Source organism: Pithys albifrons, chromosome 4 (assembly GCF_047495875.1).
Source record: "Pithys albifrons albifrons isolate INPA30051 chromosome 4, PitAlb_v1, whole genome shotgun sequence".
In the NCBI taxonomy this organism is placed as follows: domain Eukaryota; kingdom Metazoa; phylum Chordata; class Aves; order Passeriformes; family Thamnophilidae; genus Pithys; species Pithys albifrons.
Window position 1 is genome coordinate 100014290 of NC_092461.1, and position 18820 is coordinate 100033109.

Sequence of the window (18820 nt, forward strand, 5' to 3'; positions counted from 1 at the left end):
GCTGATATCTGATGGATTAGGACTGGTCCAACTACTCTCCACTTCCAGATAGAATCAGAAAATACATTTACTTGCAGTTGGTTTCTCAAAAATCCCATCAATAGGCATTTTTTTACTGCATTGCCTCAGGACATGGCAGAAAAGACTTCTCTGGGAGTTTCGGTAGGCAGGAAGTATCCAATGAGTTACTGTATGAAAAGACAATATGATTGCTGGGCTCACCCCATAAAACACAGTTTTCCACAGTAGTGCACTTACCTTACTGTCCTGACAAACTGTCTCCTTCTTGGCTAACAGTGCTAACTTCCCCTCCCCTGAGCGAGTGGGACTATTTTCCTGCAGCCAAAAGGCTGACAGAACAGACACAGACACAAAGCCCTGTACAAAATGAAGCTCAGTTTTATAACCATTTCATAAGTATGCTAAGTGAGAAATCACACATTATGCTAAGCACCTATCCACAGAGTAAGACATTTCAGAAAAAGTTCTAAGTTCCTGTTTACGATATAAAGGATTTCCTAAACCAGCACCACTGTAGCAATTTGGTTTGTGCAACAAGTTTTGATTGCTGCTTTACTGATCTAATCCTATCAGGGACTACAACCAAGAGTCTTAACAATCTGCTTTGTAGAACTACAGATGAAGCAGTCAAGCTGAATTACCCTTTATTCTTTGAAGAAAATTATGAGGGACTCTTATATTAATAACAACAAAAAAATCCTACGAAGAGATAATAAATATGTATCAGGAATTAAAATGTAGGCCCCTTGAATAAAACTGGTGGAAATCCCCCACAGCTCCACTAAGTGAACATTAAGAAACACTTGCAAGTTTCCAGTGCAACATAATAGTCTTATAATAACAACCTTCTCACTACTTTTATCCTTCTAATCAAAAGCAACATATGATAAGAATTTAGTAGCATTCTGCAAGTCTTTTGCAGTGCTGAGATCATATCCCTTGAAAGTTCTGCCTCCCAGCCAAGGCCCAAAAGTGTTGGATGGTCAGAGGCATCCCTTTATTCACCATACCAGTTTACTCACACCTGAGTTTTACACATCAATCTTCACTCAGATGTAAACAAAAGGACTGCATGAAAAACTATAAGGGTTATTGCTTGCTTTAACAGGAAACCAGAAATTCATATTCATACACAGCACCTGTGACCTGCTCCGTTATAGAAATTTCACAGGATATTCTGAGTTGGAAAGGACCCAGAAAGATCATCAAGCCCAACTTTTAAATGAATGGCCCATACAGGGATCAAACTTTTTAAGACCAAAAAAAAACAGGAAAAAAGGAATCTTAAGATTAGAGTCAGTCTTCACTTACATGAAATAGATGTGGATGTAAGAGATGTAGATGGTCATCAAAGACCACAGCCTGAGTCAACTCTGTTCTGCTTTCCCACACTGGAACTCCTTTCCTAGGCATAGTGGTTGTCCTAGTTGAGCAGGAGGGACCAGCTAACGCTGTGTGGGGGTGATCAAAGCTGTGTATTCTACCCCCTCTATTCATTCCCCAAGGACAATGGACCATTAGCAGCAGCTGCCCAGGGAGCCATTATCACCTTCACACCCAGCCTGAGGGGGCGGAGCTGCCAATGGGCCATCAACAGTTCAATACCCCCTGGCTCCCAGAGTTAATCACCCATTGTGTGAGTCCCCGCCCAGGGGGAGGGACTGGGTGCTCCCTGAGGGTACATAAGGGGTGGGTAAGAAGACCTCGGGAACCTCTCGTCGGATCCAGAGGAGCAGCAGGACCTCGACAGGAGGAGATCACCGCTCTCACCCAGACCACAGCCCTTGCCTGCACCAACAGGTTTTTCATTTCCTTTTGCTCTGGACTTGGGGGAACCACAGGGGTCTCAGCACAAGGGCAAACAAACCCCCTTGGGTTTGTGCCCCAGGACACTGGGTTATACTGCTGGGGTTTTGTGAGTTGAAAGCAATTTCCCTTGTGTGTCAGTGTATTTATTGTAATATTATTATTAAATTTCAGCTCTGACTTATAATCTCTCTCGTGGTGAGTTCATTTCCCCTGCTGGTTCACCTTCAAACCAGCACAGTGGTCTTTGGGCATATTTAGCCTTTTGGGTTTGGCATAATTCACTTACCGTTTTAAAATAAAAGCATTTTATTGGAAGATTTCACAGTTGGGTTTAATTTGCAAAATTTTGTGCAATTATTTTTTTAATTTCATAATGTGATATTTCCATGTTTTAGTCATAAGATGGATCATCTTACATATGTGAGTCTAGATGAAGAACATGCTTAGAGGAATAGCATTAAAAATCTTTAAAATCTTGAAATGAAAGTGTACTTAGATGATCCAGCTCAGCCAAATTAAATAGCTTGCTGTTTCAAATGGGCTGAGCCTACTGGCAGCTCCTCTTCCCCTGCATCTGGTCTGGCTGTTAGTGGCGTGAGGCAATTCAGCTCACTGAGCTGGGAGGAAAGGAGCCCAGCCAGAGAAAAGCAAAGCAAAGAGGGGCAAGCACACAGCCAGCCCACTCTATGGAGCTGCCAATTCAGTTCAGCTGTCACACCTGAGCCCTTGAGGTGGACGTATCTAACACCACAGATGAGATTAGTTCTCAAATAAGGAAGAAATTCCACACATTTTAACATAAATTTTAAATTTTTGTATTGTAATTTGCCTCAAATATAAAGTAGTGACTGGGACCTGCTCTGTGGTTAAGATTCATGCCAGGCACTTAATTGGCAGTTGAGGACTCGAACATCTTCCCAGAAACTCCTACAAATAAAATACTGCAAAACAGCCAAAAGAGTACACATTTAATTTATGAATCCAAACAAAGACATTGGCTTTGAGATTTACACTGACCATTATAAAGCCAGCTCTATAATAGAGGTACATGGTAAAAACCTGTACAGTCTCCCAAAAGATTGGTATTTATGACATTTTTATATAAGGCCAAAAAATGGCCACCCTTTGCTTAGAGAGTCACTTTTTCTGTAAAAGAGCATGTTTCAATTCTTCCCTGCCCAGTTCAGACCTGAACCTCAGCTTCCAACACCTCAGTGAGGGTTTGAACTGGAGACATTCTCCTGCCAGTTGGTAGGTTACATAGCACAGATTATCCAGCTCTATCAGTAGAGGCTGAGTCTGACACAACCAAAACAAACCAATAGTCTGCTGGACATAGTGCTTGCTTGTTTAATAAGAGGCAAGACTAATACCTCACTTGGAATCAGAATGAGAAAAGTTTTGCTTCCTGACTATCCAGGTTATATATATGTCTTTCTTTAATTATCACTCTTTAGTCCATAGATTGTGTAAAATATTGAAGACTTTAGGTCTTAAACCTCAAAACCCTTATAAATTGTGGTCTTTATTAAGTAGCTAGTTACCTTACAGTAGAAAATGGAAATTTTTTTCCTACCATAGAATGGTTTGAGTTGGAAGAGACCTTAAAAATCATCCTGTTCCAACTCCCCTGCCATGGGCAGGGACATTCCAGTCGATAAAGTTGCTTCAGGTGCCATTCAACCTGGCCTTGAACACTTCCAGGGATGGGGCATTCACAACTTCTCCAGGAAACCTCTTCAAGTGTCTCACCACTCTCACAGTAAAGACTTTTTTCCAATTATCTAATCTAAATCTTTCCTGTTTCAGTTTAAATCCATTCCCCTTGTCCTATCCTTACATACTCTTATAAAAAGTTCCTCTCCTGCTTTCCTATAGGCCTATTCAAGTACTGGAAGGCTGCAATAAGGTCTCTCTTGAGCCTTCTCTTCTCCAGCTCAAACACCCAAACTCTCTCAGCATGTTCTCATAGGAGAGGATGTTGTAGATAGTCTCAAATATACTCATTCCTGAAATATGAACTTGAGTGTTGATTTTAAAGTTCATGTTTTTTTTTTCCTTGGCCTTTCTGTTAAGTAGAAAAGGTTTCTGTAGAAGCAGACTAATTATGCCAGCCATATCTGGGTTATACCTGTCAGTTATTTCTCTGTAACAAATCAGACCAAGTCTGAGTTTAAACATCACACAATACTTAGAAATTAAACTATTTTCTAGGATGTATCAACCTGTGAATGAGGTTCCAACATGGTCATTTTTAGCACTTCATCTTTCTTACCTGTAGCTTGCACTGCAGAGCTCCATAAGGCAGCTGATGAAACAGGCTTGGTTGGATCACTTGTGAACAGATTTTACCAAAACCAGATTAACCACCAAAACACAGCTGAAGGCAGCTCTGATGCAGGATGTCATCTCAAACACAGGACAAGCAGTGAAACCCCCACAAACACCCTAACCTGCCACCCTCCTTCCAATAGCTCCCACACAGAGATCTGCTGCAGAGGGTACTGCCTGTGTATGCACTATTCACTCCCTTCCTGTCATAATAGATGCTACTGCATAGTCGTACGTGCTTGCATAGCTGGCACATGTAGGGCACACTCCCCTTCCTCACTGCCATAATTACTAGGTGTGCTGTTTCTCATGTACAGGTCCATGGACTAGAAGATACCCATTTCATCCTGCAGTTCTTTGTGCCAGTTTATATGAGCTTATTAGTATTAATAAGATCTCATGCCAGGGATTTTGTCTCAGACCAAAATAATCCTAACCTAAGGCATATTTTTTTATGACCTATCTTCTCAACATGAAAACTGCACTGCTGCACACAGTTACCTTCCACAGATTAAAAAGATAATATTTCTTTCTCTTCAGGCAGTAGAAAATGCACCTTCAACATTGGTATTATCCAAATTAACCTACCATTGGCTTCTCAAAGGAACCCAAGAGAAAGAGAGAAAGAAAAGCACAGATGAAAAACACTGGGATTTAATGTTTTGGTAAATACTTTCGTATTATGATGTAAACATAAGCAGTGTCTTTAACAAATATATATATATATACACACATACACATGCATATATATATAGGAACATCAATCCCAATCAGTGCTGCCCAGCCAACCATCCAAATTACAGTGAAAATCTAGTGGTTGACATCTCTGACTTTATTAGTGCAACTCAATTAGATTCAAAGCAGATAGTCACTGATCAACAACATGAATAAAACTGGAATCAAGGCCACCACTCTAGTTCTGGTCCTAAACATGCCTCCCCCATTGGATGGTTTACTTTGAAAAATGCCAACACACTGCTGTGCATGGCTTGATATCCATGTGTTCCTGAATAACCCAACAATCAGCAGCTAAATGAAGGTGAGCATTCCCACGTCTCTAACAACATCAAGAGGTGGGCAAAGAGCCAAGAACCTCATACATGAAACAGAAACTTACTTACAAAATCTGCAAGCACTTCCTGAAAGCACAACACTATTTTCAGTACACACATATGGAAACTAAATATATCTCAGGTTGCCTTCAGGTAGAAAAAGATAGATTGACTTCAATCACACAGTCCAAAGTAGCCACAGCATGGATAGCCCCTGGTATTGAAACAGGAATGTTAACAGCAGCTGGCCACCTGCACACAATAGATAGATTGCACAAGGATACTTTTTCAGCTTAGCACTAAGTCTATTCAAAACCACTTATGAATCACTAAGGATTATTTTAGAAATCAGCCTGATTTATATCACCTTCAAAGCTATTGCTATTATGCCACTAAGTTTCATCAACCATGTGTTGAAAACGTGTACAGCCTTTGTTACACAGTAAGAATCTCCAGTCATCTATAGAACAACCCAGCAAATGTTTCTGTAGCCTATAGATTAAGTAGCAAAAGATGTCCTAGTGTCTGTCAATCAGAAGTACTCAGCTGTTCTCAGATGCAGTCACAAAATTTCATCCTGGACTTACAAAGTAAAATTTTCAAATATACATGCATGACTTGAAATAAAACTTGGGAATTGGAAAACCTCAATCATTTTTGTAAGCTTTACTCCCCTTCTTGCACATTAGCACCAATTTGAAGTACAGCCTTAAACTTACAGCCATTTCAGGACTGATGTCAAAAGTGCTGTGAGAAATCTCCATTTAACAAGCTAATCTGTTCAGCATCAATAAATTAAATATCCTCTTGCCAGCTCAAGAAAATCCTTATTTGTGTATTTTATTCTAGCATATACCATGTCCTTAAAGATCTTAGTAGGTGGTTTATCTTTAGATCTCTATTTTAAGGGAGCTCAGACACATTACCCATAAATTAATACATTTGGGAAGGATGAACTTATTTCTCTGGACTGAAGAACCAGCTCACTCCAAAGGTTCCCCATGTGCCTGGTCACACAAACCACAGTGCTGAAAGATGCCTCAAAAAAGTGTAGCTATTTCATCTTCCTGCCCCAAGGCAGAACAAGTTACATTTAAGTGATCTCTCAGTGGTTCTTTCTTACCTATTCCAAAATAATTGTTCTCTTCTTTACAATGCACAAAATTAATGTGTTCATTTTTCCCTTTCGTAGGTCTTATTTGACCACTCTGATTGTTTACATGTGCATCCACTTGAATGGTATGTCTCTTACGTGGCCTATACAAGTAATCTCTTTAAATGTTCAATGCAAGGCATATGAAAGGAAGTTATTCGATGGCCATTTTAGGACATTAAATGGAAGTCTCTTCTATTCTGCTTCTAAACACTTAACAAAACTAGGGAACGGATATATGTTACCTTTGTTTTCCTTTTCTTGTCAACAAAATCTTCTTTATGGTATTCTCATCACATATTCCCTATGATTACCACATATTGTCTTTATTAGACATGATTCCACCGATAAGAATTATTTACTATGATTTATTTATTATGAATTATTCTAAATATTTTAACACAGGTTTCTGACAATCTTTCAGAGCAAAGGGCATATATTTTTCTCATACAGGCTAAAGTTATGTTTATCTTCCTGAACACTGGAAATCCCATTTTTGTGTACAATACAGTTACTTGTTAGTCCATGGTGACAAAACACAGGAAGATGACTCCTTGTGTCCATGAAAGGCTTTAATGTGATTGCAAATTGTGAGGTGTATCACTAACATAAAAAATATTTCACCATGTTAAGATGAACCACCTGTATTTTTTATTTCAGATGAAGGGCAGCTGGAAGGCATTCCCAGTTGTGACTCCATAACTTTGTGGTATAGTCTCTTAGGAACCATGAGTAGATTTAGCCACAAATAGCTAAATGCGCCTAGATACATGAAGTTAAACTTAACTATCTCCCTAGCTAATTAGATCAGGGAACCAGGATCATATGGCTAGATTAATTAATATAAAACAGTGCATTTTTAATAATTAAGTTAGCTCTTTGGTCTGTTTTCCAGAGCAGGGAGTCAACGAACACATTAATGCGGCAGTCGATGACCGGCGCTTCAGATGATGGTGCAGTCCCACCAAAGCTGCTGTCTTTGCAAGACAGCCCAGAAGAACCCCACAAACAGTCTCATTTTATTTGATCTCCCACCAAAGCTGCTGTCTTTGCAAGACAGCCCAGAAGAACCCCACAAACAGTCTCATTTTATTTGATCTCCCACCAAAGCTGCTGTCTTTGCAAGACAGCCCAGAAGAACCCCACAAACAGTCTCATTTTATTTGACCATTAAGACTAGAGGAGCTCCTTCCCTGGAGGAATACCTAAGGTTGCTCAGAGGTGAGATTTTCAGAGACAGCAGGGTGAGACCGGCAAAAGAGTCAAGCTGGAAACCTGCAGCTCAGAAAAACACCTGGTAAAATGCTGAAAAGCAGGTAGCAGACCCACACTCAAACTCCAAAGGTGCTGGAAAGGAAGTTCAGGACCAGGGAGGACTGGGGGGTTTTGTTCAGATGCACAAAACCTTGACTTACTTGAAACAAACATTAGTATTCAAAACTGAAAGGCTCATGGGCAGAGATCAGGCTGTGAATATTTATCTATTATTTTGGTTCTTTTAACACTGTAAGTTTTCTCTATGTAAGGAGTTAATTAACTGAGATGAATAGATGTAATTCTAATGAAAACAATGTCCTTTAAGTTTTTTGATCTTTTTTGGGAGCACAACATACAGTAGATGAACTAAATCAATCCCCTTCAGTTCTCTGGCCCCTACTTGGGGACCCTCCACAGTGACCAAAGGCTAATTTGTGTCTTTACTCTGTGACTACAAACTTGTACTTCAGAAAAAAGGCACATGTATCTGCCACCATGAACTCACTTGTCTGAACAAGGCCCTCATCCTGATGGCATTTGTACTGAATATGCACAGCACTCATGTTGTTGTCTCCATCACTTATAGATGTTATGCTTTATTTAGACACAATTAAAATCTCAAGCAATTAGAAGTGGATCCAAAGAAGGGTTTCTCTATGAAAGAAACTCTGGCCAGTATGACTGTGACAGCTACTGGCCTTTATGCAATATGCAGCCCAGCATAGCCACAGCTTGACAGACAGGCTGTGTCTATTATAATAGCAAATATTTCCCCTAAAACTGTGTCGTGGAAGGTTTTTCAACTCACTAATGTAATTTATGATCTTACAGGAATTTAATTAAATTTCTACAAGAATCAAAGTCTAGTTCTTCTGGAAAAAAAAGGCTGACAATGCAAGCTATCACAGTCAGGTTTGGGTTTGTTGTTTTGGGTTTTGGGGTTTTTTTTTATTTAGTCAAGAGCCACTTTTGCTTAAAACTAAAACAGCGTGTAAAAAGGAAAGAATTCTCTTCCCCTTCAGTCAACAGAAGAAATCACATTAATATTTCTTCAAGTGATAAGAAGTTTAAAAGTGTTGAATGCTTTCAGCTGGCAGAGCTCCAGCTTTCCCATATTATTATAAGATTTGCATGAAACTTTGTTTAAGACTAAGTTCTCATGTTGATATGATCTCATTTTAGTGAACATCTAGATTTGGAAGCCATATGCATGCAAACAGTTGAGGTCTAGTAGCTTTAGTTATAGAGTTTAAAATTAAAGTTTTACTATAAGTGGTTCTGTTCTCATACCTCTGCTCATTATATGTGAATGACAGCACACATTTAAGATTAGGACATAGATCTTACTGTGCTCTGCACATCTGCTAATACACATATTGCATGTTCCTGTTACTGAATATCAAGGTGTTCTCTGAAGTATGTTGAGTTAGTTCACGGCTAAAAATATGACTACTAGAAAGGGTAAGAAGGAAATGGCAATAAAACCACTATGAGAATTTCATTGAAATACAGATAAATGATCTAAAGAAATATGGCAAGGGAGGGTACAGAGCCAAAGCTAGATGAAAATTAGTAAATACTAGCTTGAAGACACCGAATCCTTTTTACTGTGATGCTTTTACAGAGGGAGACAGAGAAAATATGGTCTATCCCAACAGGTTAGAATACAGTCTCCAACAAGGAACATATGAAATGGCTTCTTTAACTTGGAGAAAATGTGCCAAAGAACTTGGTTTTTAAGTAGAAAGGAAATAAAAGCTGCTGAGATAAATATTTCTATTCTCAGCCTGTGAATTCACTGTTGTTTCACAGCAAACTTGGACAGACTTTTTTCTGAACCACAAATCTGTCAGTGCAGAATTTCCTTCTCTCCCTGTCATTCTGTGTTTTAAATGGTAAGGATTTGGATGTTCAGTGTCTTTCCTCACAGGGTCAATGGCTGCAGGAGAGCATGCAAAGTCAGCTCTTTTCCCTCAACACCATGCTCCATATATCAACTCCAAGTTAGAACAGAGATGGCAAGTATTTAAAGTATTAAAGACACAATATTTACCCTGCTTCAAGCAAGGCAGATCCATTATGTTTGTCATTTATTGACTGTTGTGTTTGCTGTTCTCCATAATGCCTTGGTGACAGTGTTGTTTCAAGAGATGTTTGCAAAAACACCTATAGGTGATTTGCAGTATAGTTTGAACCCTTGGTAACAGACAGTACCTTGGCACTGAAAGCCACTTTCAACACATCGTGCCATAGAGAATTATCAATACAGTGTATTGTTCAGTCAAGAATGAGACACCATAAGAAGTGCCACATTCTTCTTGCTAGCAGCACCAATAATTTCTTCATGAATCTGTCAGTCACTGACTCATCCACAGAAGAGAATGACACCTGAACTTTCAGTGACCTAATAATTATTCTAGGGTTTATAAAAGAATACTGTATTATTAGTTTTCTTGAGCTCTGTTGAAGCTTTTACACACTATTACATGAAGAGAAAAACTGCACTCCAGTGAGCTGTCGTATTTCATGCACATGGCAGCTCTCACTTAGCTTGGCTCTAAAAGTATTATTCATTAAGGTAAGGTCATCAGTTCAAGGCAACTGGATGTAAAGCATGGGCCACTATGTAGAAAGCTGAATGTTCCTCTAAATATCACCTAGGGAAACTAGCACTGAATAAATCATTAAAATGCACAATACTGTTGGAACACCAGATGGCTACAAACAGCTTAAAAAGCTTCTGCAGATACCTCTTCACCATGGGATGGTTTTCCTCAAGGTGAAGATCACTGAGGGTAAGAATTGAGAAAAAGGAACAGCATACAGGAACAGAAAACGGATGAATCTCTCTTACCAAAATTCTTTCCTGCAAGTAATACCAGATCCTTCAGAAAAAATGTCTTCAAGGACAACTTGTCACTCTCCTTGAACTCTCACATCCTACATGCAGCTTTCTAGAGCTATCAGGAAGCTCTTAGCTATGATTGCTGGGGCCACATAGAGCATGTGTGGGCTGCAAACAAGGAAAGAGTTTCCACATTTCCATATTTGTTTTGGTCCACTAATTTAGGCATTTGAATTACAGACTCAGGGGCTATCCTGAGCACTCCTAGAGAGGCCTCATATGCTCTTAGTGAAAGCTTGAAGTGAATACACTTACAAACCAACAGTACACTCTCCTACGCCTCAAAAAAGGCATAGAATAGAAGAGCCCAGAAAATTTGGCCAGATTTTGAATTTTATGCTCTGGAGAGCTGCTGTCTCCCTTGTTGCAGAGGGCCTGTAGGTCTGACAAGGAAAACAACAGCCAACAGGCATTTTTCACCCTCTTCAGTGACACCAGCTATTCCCAGAGCAGACTGTACTTTCACTGGTGCTGTGTTTACATACGGGGCTGCTAAAGGAAAACAAGCCCCACAGCCTCAGTGCATCTGGTTAGGAAACCTGTTGGTTAGAGCAGCTAGTGCAACTTCCACATTTGACTCAGTTTTTCCGGTGACAGCAAGAACCCCAGAAGAGATGTTTTCACCACCTCAGATCTCACTGGATTTGCCTCCTCCCACCAGCTCAGCAGAATTAGCAGCAGAATTCAATCATGCACTTAACAGCACTGCCCAAAATACAGCAACTTTGCATACAGGAAACTTTGCATATGAATGGGAAACGTTGAAATAATCTGAACACCACATCTAGTAGTGACAGGTTTCTTTCTATCATTTTCTAGACTCCTAGCTTTATACCACCTCTAGCCTGTTTTCACTTTTGTTTTTTTCTCCCCTAATGACATGCTTCACTGCCTTGAGGTAAGATGATTACAGGAAACTGATGTAGCAATTCTCAGGCCCCCATCTATCTCTAACAAACAGAAGTACCAGAGGATTTCTTATCGTGTTACTCTCCCATGTTGATTATGTGCTTACAATTGGGTTTTCACTGTTTTCTACATCCTGATTTGTGCTTCTTTTGTGTGTGTTTTACTAAGGCAGTTAGATGTGAGGCTTGCATCAGTTCTATTATTGGTGATCCAGTCTTTCTTTTGTCTAACCTTGCTTCCATTCTTCTCCATAGTTCAGTAATCATCTTAAATTTGTCTAGCAGATGCACATCTACAACATCCTGCCATGTGACCATCTTCTACTTCACCCTAAACCAGTTAGTAGCATCAAGATGTAATTTTGAATATGAGTCCCTCCTTCAAAACCTAATCACATAAGGAAAACAGTAATGGCAGAAAATAAGTTCATAGTAACCAGGCTCTACCCTTCTGCAGGGGTTATGCTCTACACCCCACCGAGGATTCAAAGACTTTTGAAACAGGAGACAGTCAGCAGCCTCATGATTTGACTACTTACACAGAATTGGCTTCCATGATGGCATAGATTTCTGTCATTAAAATTAATCCTTGGGAAATTTCATCATTATAGTTACTAGATTTTTACCTGGAGTAAGACGTGCTTCAACATTGTATTCACATCCTCTTCATGCCAGTGCATCAGTAGTACTGCACTCACCATCACAACATCATCCATCAACACAGTAGCAAAAGGTAGGTGGCTAAGGCCCAGTCTTACTACACACTGAGTGTTGTTTTCTTTGTAAGGACAGTAAGTCTCTAATCAAAATGAAGCTCCTGCCACCAGTCCTATGGTTTACATTAAGCACCAACTCATGCTGCTCTGAACTTCCGTGGCAGTGTACATAAAATAAAATCTTTTGAAAAGACATTCAAATTCCTAAAGGTTAAAAAATAAAATCCCTGGATCAGCAGATCATAATCAGATGTGGCACCACTTGCTAGGCTAAAATCTAAACTATGCAACATGTGACTGAAAGTCATGTGGCTTTCCCAACACTACAGCACTGGTGGGTACTTGGCAGTCTATACCCAACAAGTCAGGCAACTATGCGGCCACTTAATTCCTGCTCTGAAGAAGGCAACACCAAATACATCAAAAGAGATGAGTCTCTGACTCGTATCCCAAGGCAGAAGGTTTTTATTAATAAAACTGTTTCCTCAGAGTTAAATTCCATTAACTGTACTTAAGAGGGAATTACTACACATCTTGCTCCCAGGCAAAACCTGACCATTCCACATGTGTTACAAATCAGTATCTCTTTACATTTATTGGTGTGCTGAAGAAAGTCAAAGGATTTTATTTTCAGATTCTGGCAAGCTACGAATCTTTCATGTTTGAGGAATCACATTGCCATCAATTGGTTTCTATTTTAAACTTAAGAATTTTTATATTGAATAACCAACAGCTACATTTTTATACTAACCACATTTCTCCATCTTGAAGTAAGAAGCTTAGGTGGCACCATGGTTTTAGGGAAGAAAGCTGAGAGATACAAGATGTTGTAAATAAGACTTTAAAGTCCTTTCCATTCTGCATGGAGTGTTTTCCCCCTTCTCCCTGCACTTTTTTTTAATCTTGAAAGCATTTTCTACTAATGCATGAAACTCTATTATGCTGCATATGGTTTCTATTTTCAAGTCTCTAATGCTTTCAGGAATTTCTTTGATTTCTCTGCTTGTTGCCTCATTCTTGTCATTCCTGATTGACACAGAAGCAGCTACCCAAGTCACTCCTAAGTATCTTTCTTTCCTTTTAAATCTGTGTCCATGTGTCTGTAGGGTACTTCAAAACGACGTGCTTTTACTATCCTTGTATAAATGAAGGTAAGGCCTTGAATATTGGTTGATTAATGTATTCTTCATTATATTTGAAGAGCATCCAGTTTTCTTACTTGAAGAAATCAGATTTTGACTGTTACATTTACAGTGCACTCATGGACACTCCATTTACACCTACCTACCTACCTACCTAAATGAAGAGCTGGGACTTCTGCATAAACATCTACATACAACTGCAGAATCCTCTGCATGAAGATGAAGGAAAGAAAAATGAAAGACAGAAAGAAATACTCTGAATTTTTATTTTTTCAAATTAGTGCAAAACCAGCTTTCCATGGCAGGTTTCCAAACAACTACTAGCTCAATGGTAGCTGAATATCTGAAAATGTATCCTCACAGAACTCTCCCAAGATTTCATGGGAAGGCCTCCTTCTGCCCTGCAGCCAGATTCTGTCCTTCAGTGCCTCCCATCAGGCCATGGGTGGGTCCCTGCCCAAGGGAAGAATTTAGCATTGTTCAGATGGAAGCTGTTGTGGACACAGGAGGCTCTGCTGAAGGACTTCATGGTTCACTGGGTGGGGCAAAGCTACCAGTGGAACATAGCACAAACAGAAGAAGCTCAATTTGGAAAATAAAATTTATTCCAGAGACTTAATGGAAAGATCAAAACACAAAAGTACTTAATGACTAGAGACAGCTCTAGAGCTGGTCCCGAAATTATGGAGGTTGCATACTCTATAATAATCTCAGGGAAAGGGTATGCTCCAAAGGTGTGCCACTTCCTGAAATAAATCAACCATTTATCACCAGGTTGCTTCAGTTGATACATTTCAAACGTAAAGAAGCATGGAAGGAGAGGCAAAACAAAAATTTCACCTGATCATTGCTTCAAACAATAACTTGAACAGTAATTCTACCAGTTTCACCTTTTAATGTTGATTTTATTTTAACTGGAGATGATATACTCAGAGTTTCATATCAACAGAAAAAAACCTGATGCATGATTGCTTTCTGGCAGCTACATACAATTTCCCTGTATTACACAATCAGATATTTCATACATGAAGCATACAGTAATAGACAAAGCCACCATGAATTTCCCAACATTTTGGGTTTATTCTGTCCACAGACCAGAGTCGGTGGTCTCTGATGAAACTAAAACAGTCAGACAAAAAGCAAATACTCACTGCATGCAATCCATTAGCTAGGAAGATCAGAAAACAAAGCTTCTCCCTCAGAGGAAGTTGTGCAAAGCAATTAATAGACAGCAAATGCAAAAACCTTTGGTCATGTCCCTGCTTCTTCCTTTTCCAACCCCTAAAGGTTGAAGGGTCTGCCCAGAATTCTCAGAAACACCCTAAATACAAAAGGATAGTGTGGGATAAGGTATCTCCCCTGGAGACAGCGGTGGCAGCAGATGCTGCATCTTCCCTCAGTATGGCGCTCCCACCCCATGCTCTCCCTGGTCCTGTGCTCAATGGGGAACATACACAGGGAAAAACTCTTGGTGTTTGAAGGCTGGCCACCAGTCTAAGTGGTGCCTTGCAATCATCTGGCAAGCAGAGAGGTGACATTTAGACAGATTTTAGGGCTTCTTCAGAAGAAACTTTTAATTGGAAACACTGGAAATACCAAGTAATCGCCGTGCCGAAGGGCCTTGGGTTGTATGTTTTTAAGTGAATGTTCATCACCCTCCAGGGGAAGCAATAAAATCCACTGCCATCCCATGTTTAGGAGCCCACTGGCGATATTCTTTTGTTAGCTTTAACTCCAGCTTGACAAACACTCCAGTTGCTTCTACTCAGAAATTAACTGTCATTACCTTATAATATTATCCATTTCCAACAGGTTCCCCCTAAGGAGAAATATATATCCTAATTTTGGGCAAGAGCTGGGAAGAAAAAGAGGCGGAGGAGGAACCAGCACCGAGATGCAGTAATTCGAACAAAAGGGATTTCAAGATGTCGCACGAACACACACACAAATCTTCCTCTTGAAGGATCGCTTCCCTTCGGCAGAGGGAGATGCTCCAGGAGGCCACCCGGGCACGCAGAGCACGCGTGTTTCCTCTGGACGGAACCCTGCAGAGAGCACGTCCCTGCGGCGTGGCTGCTCCACGGGGCATCCGACTGCGGCACGTACGCGGCACCCACTTTGCCCTCTGTGGCCAAAGGGACCCACGAACGAACTTGGGGTAGCCGAGCGGCTGCAGAGGGACTCCCTGCTCCCCATGTCCTGCGCCGCCACCCAGTCCCGCTCCGAGGAGCGGAGGCGGGTGTCGGAGCCAGGGCGGGGGAGCTCTGGGGGCACCCCCAATTACTCGCCAGCCGCCCACCGAAACCCGCTGCGGGCGGGGAGGGGGCGGCCAGCACCGCCGGCCTTTTCCCCTTGCAGAATGCCTAATTTTGTCTCGGCGAGGTGGGATGGGGTGGGGGGAGCGGGGGGAAGAACACAGGCGGGGGGAGCACGAGTCCGCTCTGCCATCGCGCACAGAACAAGATGCCAAAGCTCAGCCGGGCGCGGCGCGGGGACCGAAGGGTGCGGACACTGGGTCGCCCCAATTTCCCCCCGGGCTGGCGAGGGTCTTGGGGTGCGGAGGCGCCCGGGGGTCGCTGCGCAGCGCGGACCCTTTGTTCCGCCGCCCGCCCCGGCCCCGCCGCCGCCACCGCGCATGCGCCGGGCACAGACAAAGGCGCGGGCAGGGCGGTGGGGGCTCCCCGCATCCCTCCCGCACACACCGCATCCCTCCTCCCTGCACCGCATCCGCCTCGCACCGCATCCCCCCAACCCCGTATCCCCCCGCGCAGAGCCCACCCGGCGCGGCGGGAGGATGGGCGAGTCCTGAGGGGTGGGGGGGGTCTGCCCGCCCCCCTTCCCCCGCGGGAGCCGCCACGCCCAGCTGGGGTGCGGGGAAACGTCCCTGAGGGCGCCGCGTTTGGAAGACACGCGTGTGCGTGGGGGAGAGGCGACACGGCGGCGCGGGTCGGGAGGGGGAAGAAAAAAAGACGAGGGGAGGTGTAGCTTGCTTTGGTGGGGGGAGAAGGGGAAGCCGGCGGGGAGAAGGGGACCTGTGGGAACCGGGGGGCGGCATTCGATGAATATTCATGGCACAGGCACATCGGGGCGCAGCGTGGGGGGCGGCAGCCATGGTCCCTGCCGCGTTTGACGGCCGGTCCGTATCCCCTGCGCGGGCAAAGCTCTGGCAGCCGAGCACCCCTAAGCCTTGGCTTGTGCGCTTAAAACCCGCCGCCTCGTCCACGCGCACGCGTGTCCGCCGGGGCAGCGCCGCACCCGCCCAACTCGCCGGGAACAATCCCGTTGTCGCCGGCTACAATGGGCACGCGCCGCTGCCCCGCGCCTCGCCCGCCCCGCCGACCCCCGCCCCGCCGAGCCCCCGCCAACAGCCTGGTCCCCCCTGCAGCACCGCCGCCCCCCGCCCAGCCATCTTCCTGGCGCCGTGCGTGCTCTTCTCCGAGCGCTTCCTTGCGTGGAGAGCTTTGGGCATCTTCATTTTTTCTTTTTTTCTTTTTTTTTTTTTGTAATTATTATTTAAGCAGTTTCTCTTTGATAAAAGGCTAAAGGCACCGAAAAGAAATTGGACATAACCCACTATTACTCCCACCACACCCACCGCTACCCCCACCCTTCCCCAAGAAAGCCTTCCCGGGCATTTAAATCTCACGGAATAGCCTTCGGTCCGTTGTGTGCCTCGAACCCGCTCCCAGGTGGTCACCTCTCGAGGAATCGAGCTCCTCGCAGCGATATTCCTAAAGTGTGCCCGAGTAGGCGCCTCCCGGGCTGCTCCGCTCTCCCTGCTCTTCCCAAGTCACACGCACATCTCTCCCCACATCGGAGCCACAACGGAGAGGGGGGGGGAAATTACAAAAATGGCAAAGCTCGCGGGGTCTGCTGTGTAAATGGCATAAATGAGACACACCGCTTCTTACCTTTATGTGTTTTTCCTCTGTTCCTTTCGGTGTATTTGTGTGCTGGGGTGTCACAAAGAGAGTCCCAGGTAGCCCAGAGCCCCCTCGCCTCGCTCGGAGCGCTGTGGCTCTCGCCCGCTCGCTCGCCGGGACTGGAGTGCGTAGTGCCTGCTGGAGCACTGCCGCCGCTACCGCGGCTGCTGCCTCTGCATTTCTCACTCTCTCCCCCTCCCTCTTTCCCTCCCTCCCCCCTTCCCTGTGACAGTCTGTGGGCAGTTCAAAAGCCACACTCATTTATTTATTTATTTTCCGGGCTCGCGGGCGGGGGATGCGCTGCGCGGCGCTCGCGCTTAGGGGGCGCACGGACCCCAGGTTTAAATATCAGCCGTGCAGGCTGCGGCGGGGGGGCGGGCTGGATCGCGGGTCTGAGAACGCACCTTGCAACGTTACCCCCCTACATGCCCCCCAAAAAGGAAAGGAGCCGCCGAACTCCCTGTCCTAAGGAGAGCGGGCGCGGCGCGGGGCCGCACGCCGAGGTGCGGGGCGTTCCGAGACCCTCCGCATCTGCGCCGCGGCGGGGGTGGCTGTGCACCGTGGGGCAGTGGGTCGGGCCCGGCGGAGCAGGGATGCTGAGCGGCTGAGGGAGCGGGCAAGCCGGGCCGCCTGTCTACACCTGCGGCTCTCTCGGGGAGCGGGAAGCCCGCTTGCCCGGCGGAGAGGGGAGGCACGGGCGGAAGAGACTGAAAAACCCCGGGCGTGGATGCTGTTGGCACGCTTAAGGAGAGAGTCTGCCCGTTAAACACAAAAGGCAACAAAATAGAGGAAAACAATGCATTTCTCAGGAGAATGGATCTCTCCCGAGCGCTCCTGCCGCTGAAGAGCTGGCCTGAACGTCGCTGGGACTTCAGGAGTGGTATCCCTCCAGCCCTCCCCTTGTTCCAAAGCGTCCCTGCGGCCGCCACAGTGCAACTGAGGGTACTGCCCACACCTTCCCACAGCCGTCTTAAAACGTGGCTGCGGCGGGGGCCGGGTGCGCCCTGCTCGTCGCTCCGCGCCCGCTCCGCGCTGCGGGAAGCCGGCGGCGGAAGGCGATGCGCGGGGCTGGGGCGCCCTCTGCTCCCCGAGCGGCAGGCGGGCTGCAGCTGCTGGGATGAGCCGGACTGGGCGCTGGCCCCGGGTGAGTGCCCGGCCCCCGAAGTCCCGCTGCCAGGGAAAGCCGGTGGAAGGGACCTGCTGGGAACTATAACCGCGGTGGCGGCACCTCCTCGGGGACGCTCCGGCTCGAGAGGCGCGATCCGACTACGCCGGAGCTTCATAGCCAGCAAGCACCATCTTTCCACGGGAACAATGAATGCAGTTTCCCTTTTACTTGGGGACAAGGACCAAATCAGAGACGTGCAGTAGGCTCGTGATAAATCCGTTTTTCATTTTTGATGGAGACGGAATGAGAAGTGCGCGGGGCATGTGGAGAGAACGGGAGCGGCGACCAGGATGTTTTGCTGAGGTCCCTGGTGTGCAGTGTGATGTGCGGTGCTTCCCGGACATTCCCGTCTAGGAAAACTATCGGGCAATAAAATGCATTTAAGGTTTCTGTGTTTCACAGCCCGCACCCTGCAACCTGTACCCGCGCCGAGCA

At 44.7% G+C, this 18820-nt stretch overlaps 1 protein-coding gene across 3 annotated transcripts in view; it reads right to left on the reverse strand.

Moving 5' to 3' along the window:
* The window catches only part of BASP1 (brain abundant membrane attached signal protein 1), a 52840-nt gene extending 35414 nt beyond the window's left edge, over positions 1 to 17426 (reverse strand). The window contains exon 1 of one of the 3 annotated variants that reach the window (XM_071555025.1): positions 17206 to 17426. The gene's annotated coding sequence lies outside the window, so the exon portion shown is untranslated. Of the gene's footprint in view, positions 1 to 16940; positions 16963 to 16991; positions 17091 to 17205 lie in introns of those variants that run through there. The other 2 variants (XM_071555029.1, XM_071555027.1) reach the window with 2 other exon arrangements.
* Positions 17427 to 18820: the final 1394 nt, after the last annotated feature.